The sequence below is a fragment of the Amblyraja radiata genome, chromosome 14, assembly GCF_010909765.2.
Source record: "Amblyraja radiata isolate CabotCenter1 chromosome 14, sAmbRad1.1.pri, whole genome shotgun sequence".
NCBI lineage: Eukaryota > Metazoa > Chordata > Chondrichthyes > Rajiformes > Rajidae > Amblyraja > Amblyraja radiata.
This window is the reverse complement of record NC_045969.1, coordinates 14,411,674-14,417,673: the sequence shown is the minus strand read 5'-3', so window position 1 is coordinate 14,417,673 and position 6,000 is coordinate 14,411,674.

Sequence of the window (6,000 nt, the reverse complement as noted above, 5' to 3'; positions counted from 1 at the left end):
AAAACCATTAAATGTTTTTTTATTTACATCTATTAATTCAAATTCAATGTGTAGGAAGAAACTGCAGATGTTGGTTTACAGGGAAGATAGATTCATGCTGGAGTAACTCAGCGGGACAGGCAGCATTTCTGGAGAGGAGGGATGGGTGACGTTTCTGGTCCGAAGAAGGGTCAACATCACCCATTCGTTCTCTCCAGAGAGGCTGCCTGTCCCACTGAATCACTCCAGCATTTTATGTCTATATTCAATTCAAATTTAATATATTTGTTATATTGCCCTAGGATTTCAGACCCTTCCTTTGCATTTTGTTACTTGATGAACTTCATATTCATGGTCCATTTAAAATGCTTGGTGTTTGTGGAAAGCATAAAAACTTTGGAAAGGTTATTTGATGGCATAAATTACTGAGTAAAGTTAAGTGGGAGCAAAACTAAACAATGACAGGAATTATAAATCTGATGCAAAAATAAAAAGGCAGAAACTTTCAGCAGGCCAACTAATATCTTGGGAGAGAATTGAAGAGTTAATATTTCAGTAGTTGACACCATGCAGTTTTGACCTATTTTTATTCTCTCATAGGTTGTGGGAATGAATGCGAATGACAGCATTTCTCTCTTATTCTAACTGGCCCTTACAGCGAGATAGCAGGTTGCCAAATTCCTGAACTGCTGCAGTGTGCACTGAAGATGCTCTGTGGTACCAGGGCTTGAGCACAATGAAGTAGGTGTAACAAGTGACACCATTCCCATTTGGGATGATGTGTGACTTGACGGTGATGAACTGGAGGGCACTCGTTTTCTTTGTGCTTTATATGATAGCAACTGGGTTTGGGAGGGAGGTGCTGTTAAAGACACCTTGATGAACTGCAAATTGCAAGCTTCAAGTTGTTACACAGTGTAGCCTTGTTGTGCCAATGGTGGGAGGGAATGCACGTTCCAACTTTTACAGTAATATGCAAACACTTGTCATTGAGAGGAAGAAAAAATGAAGTTTGATTTGATCAGCCATTCAATATGATCATGGCTGATCATCTAAAAATTCGTACCCCGTTCCTGCTTTTTCCCTATATCCCTTGATTCCTTTAGGCCCCAAAAGCTGAATCTAACTCCCTCTTGAATACATCCAGTGAATTGGCCGCCACTGCCGTCTGTCGCAGAGAATTCCACAGATTCACAACTCTCTGGGTGAAAAGGTTTTTCCTCACCTTCTAAATGGCCTACCCCTTATTCTTAAACTGTGATCCCTGGTTCTAGAATCCCCGAACATCAGGAACATTTTTCCTACATCTAGCCTATCCAATCCTTTAAGAATTGTTTTATGTTTCTATAAGATCTCCTCTCATCCTTCTAAATTCCAGTGGATACAAGCCCAATCGATCCAGTCTTTCATCATATATCAGTCCCGCCATCCTGGGAATTAACCTGGTAAACCTACGCTGCACTCCCTCAATAACAATAATGTCCTTCCTCAAATTAGGAGACCAAAATTGCACACAATACTCCAGATGCGGTCTCACCAGGTCCCTGTACAACTGCAGTAGGACCTCCTTGCTCCTAAACTCATATCCTCTCGCAACGAAGGCCAACATGCCATTAGCTTTCTTCACTGCCTGGTGTACCTGCATGCTTATTTGCATAACATCTTTAGTGTCATTTTTGGGAAATCCAATCACAGCTAATGAAGTACTTTGAATTATTTAATCCAATTGTCAATCTATGCCAATACTGTGCAAACTTCATTTTTTCTTCCTCTCAATGACAAGTGTTTGCATATTACTGTAAAAGTTGAATAGCCCTAACTTTATTGGACATTGCTGTTTGAAGATGAGGCTCTTGAAGATGGCATAATGCATTGAGAATCTCCCCCTGAAAGCACAAATGGCAAAAACAGGTCTCATAAAACACCAATGTGTGGGTCATATCAAGTAATAAATCAAAAGTGCTGAAGAACATTTTCTTTGTGTGGATCAGTGGAAAACTGCTGTCATCGGAAGAAAGACACAAGATGCTGGAGTAACTCAGTTGGTCAGATAGCATCCTAATGCTGCCTAACCTACTGAGTTACTCCAGCATTTTGAGTCCATCCTTGGTATAAACCAGCATCTGCAGTTCTTTATTATGCCTTCTGAAGTCCAGAACTTAGCAGTATTAGATAAAGCTTAAGAAATTGGTAACATTGTATTTGCATAACACCATTAATATAAAAAATGATCCAACTTTTAACAATAGCTCAAGTTCCTCTCACTGCCACCCTGTTTCTGCAACAGTTAGGGCTTCACGTTGTAGTTAATCAGTTATAACTGCTTGGTGTGCTGTTTTGCTGCTCAGCATGTATTTATCTATGCCTGTAAAAATATCTTCAAGTGGAATAATCTAATTTCCCAACAGAATGAAGAAGCAGTTTTAATAAAATGGCACAGGTTACACTTGCACAATTTCAATCCAGTTGAAAACACAAACTGCTAGGAGGTCTCAGAGGATCTGTGGAGGTAACTGGACATATGATGTTTTTGGCAAGGACCCTCTTCAGACTTTGAAGAAGATCTCCTCTACCAAAACAAGATTCCAGCATTTGCTCTCTCTTGTGTCTTCAATCCAGAGTTAATCTGTTTTGAATTTGGAAAGAAACTTTGTAGTCAGTGGGCTCACTACCATATGAAAACTATAACAAAATTCTACATTTTTTCAGAGTGAAAAGCTAATCATATATATTAATTTAATTTATCCAGCTGCTCCAAAGAAAGCCCTTCTAAGTTACCAGAACTAAAATATATCAGGCATGTATTAATTTAACTCCATAACAAAGGTGGAATCTCAAATTATCAAAATATGGAGTTTGACAAAAGAATGAAATTTTAGATTTGCAAATCCATATTGTTCTCAATGTATACTTCACTTGAAACAGTCAAGATGTCAAACTAGTGCCAGTAAAATTACTGACACTTCACGAGAGAGTGATTCCTATTCTAAACTAAATAAGTTACCATATTTGGGCAGAATCAGAGTGCCATGTTACTTAATCCTTTTTCTCGTTATATGCACACCCACACAGATCCCAAACGCAAAAAATCTTCATATTGCTTAAAAAATAAGATTAGGCAATCCACATTACAAATGTGCAGGATACAACTTGTAAGGAAGTGAGAATGATATTTGTAACTTTCAAAAATTAAATACCACTGGTTCCAAGGAGCCCAATTCAACAATTTTACAGTGGAAATCCATTTGGTATGTTTTTACTTGTTTGGCAAAGAGACAAAAAGGCATAACATGAAGGTTAATATCAGTTAAGTCATACCAGCCAACACCTGCAGAGAATTTGAGCTGAAATAACTTGGCAAAAAAAAAAATCTTTTGTTAAAACTCTAACGAATACTTTATGCAACCTGTGAGAATCAGTTACAGTATACCTACAATAATCAATGAAGCTAAGTGCCATTGAATTTTCTGCAGCCCATTCAAAATAGACAATTGAACTGGATTCCAAGGAAACAGTGTATTAAACAGCACGTATATAACAAAAGCCCTCAATGCCTGAAGACATTTTCTGATGCTCTAGGGAACTTGAGTGATGTGGAAAGTTTGAAGTTTGAATTGTTCTCATGAGGCTAAGGGTTCAATGTAAGTGTTCAAAATTGCTATATTTTAGTGGTCACATCTCAGTGGCTGTAAACATCATCTGGGATCGAGGATGACTGAGGGTTCCAGTCTAGTTTTATGGGTTCTGAGGTTGCTAATGAGGTCAGTGCGGGAACTGCAGACTCATCCACACATGGGACAGGGAGTGCTTAACAAAGCAAGTGGATGGGTAATTTGTGACAGGTAATGTCCCTTTTGCCATTTAAACAGGCCCTCGGAGTTCCAAATGAACGGTCTGTGTTTTTAATATTGCTTGATTGCTTCTTCTCTTTGAGCAGTTGTGAATCGGTAATCCAAAGAATTAGTTAGTAGGGATGTTGCATTTTGTTTAGAAGTTTGCTTTGTGTACATCCTTGGATCATTTTCCTTGTTCATCAGGTTAATTGTCCTCTGTGAATTGTCCCTAGTGTGTAGGGTGTAGATAGGTTCATAGTCTAACATTGAACTAGTGTGCAAAGGTCACTAATAATCGGTGTGGGCCAAAAGGCCTGTTTCCATGCTATACCTCCAAACTAAACTAAACCTAATGTGGTAAAGTTATAGAGTTATAAATTAAAGTTATAGAGTTACAGCAAATAAACAGATTATTTAGCCCAATTTGTCCATGCTGACCAAGATGCCTGCTTAAGATAATGCTATTTGGCCCATATCTCTCTACCCTTTACCAGGGCCGGTGCTAGGAATTGCGGGGCCCAATTAGAAAATTGATGGCGGGGCCCCTACTCTAGAAAAGTAAAAATTTATGTATGTTTATATTTCGTGTAGTATGCTCGTTTTTAACCAAAAAAAACATTAAATGCTTGATATACTAAAATTTTGAAAAACTATATGAAAGTGTCACACATCTAATAAAATGAGCGGCACTTTGAAAGATTGAATGTGTGTGTGTGTGTGTGTGTGTGTGTGTGTTTATGAGTGTATGCGATTGTGTCTCTGTGTCTGTGTGACTGAGTGTGTGTGTTTGTGTGTATGCGTCTGTGTGTGTGCGTGCATGGCCGGCCTTAGGGGGTTTAAACGGTTTAGAGATGTTTAGAGGGCTTCAGATGGGTTCAGGTGTGTTTACAATTGTTTAGAGGGAAATAGGGAGGCTAGAGGGGGTTTAGAGGTGTTCAGAGGGTCCCAGAGGGGTTTAGAGATGTTATAAGCCCCCCGTGAGAAATTGTATTTCTCTGAAATTGAAGATAGACATAAAGCTGGAGTAACTCAGCAGACAGGCAGCGCAGCGACTCTGGAGAGAAGACCCTTCTTCAAACCGAACTGAACTCGCGTCGGTGAGAGTACTTGTGATTGTCTGAAGAAGGGTCTCGACCAGAAACACAACCCTCTCCCCAGAGCCGCTGCCCGTCCCGCTGAGCCACCTTCAACTTCAGAGCCAAACAAAAAACACAGAGTGCTGGAGGAACTCAGCGGGCCAGGCGAATGCCTCACCAGCTGAGTTTCTCCAGCATTTTTGTCTACCGCTAAACATCAATGATTCCGGGAATGCTGAGGGGACAGGGTGATAGAGAGGGAGTAGGAGAGCTAGAGAGAGACGAGACGGGGAGCGGGAGAGAGAGCGCGAGAGAAAGAGGGAGGGAGGGAGTGAGCAAAAGACAGAGAGACACAACGTGGGTCGGTAGGTGAATGACTAACCTGCACACCAGGAAGAAGCCCCTTCTCGCGGTCCGGGGCCCTCACTCATGATGGTGAGTTAAATGAAATTCTCAACGTGTCATCGATCTACATTCCTCAGTAAATGTAATTGTGTTTTAAACAAGTATTATTGACGCCGCGTGAATTTTATTCAAAGGAACACGGCGTCATTAAATGAGTCTGAAGAAGGGTTTCGGCCCGAAACGTCGCCTATTTCCTTCGCTCCATAGATGCTGCTGCACCCGCTGAGTTTCCCCAGCAATTTTGTGTACCTTCGATATTCCAGCATCTGCAGTTCCCTTTTGAACACGGCGTCATTAATACTAGTTCAAAACACTATAACATTTACTGAGGAATGTGGATAGATGCAGATTCATGACATCGCATAACAAGGTGTTAACTACTTACCGTTAAGAAGTGCTAACAGCACTAGTTAACAAATCGTTTGTGTATGATGGCCGTGCAGCGGTTGTTATGCATGTTCGTTTAAAAAAAATCCGGATGGCAAATTTAAAAAAATCTTTATTTAACAAAGAGAATTCGTATTTCCGTACGAAATACTGAACATTAGTGCGAGGCCCCCATTAGGCGCGGGGCCCAATTGGGAGCAATCGGTCAAATCGGCTTAACGCCGGCCCTGCCCTTTACCACCCATGTGCCTGTTCAGATGTGTTTTCAATGGTGTATTTGTACCTGCCTCAACCATTTCCTCTGGCAGCTTGTTTCATAT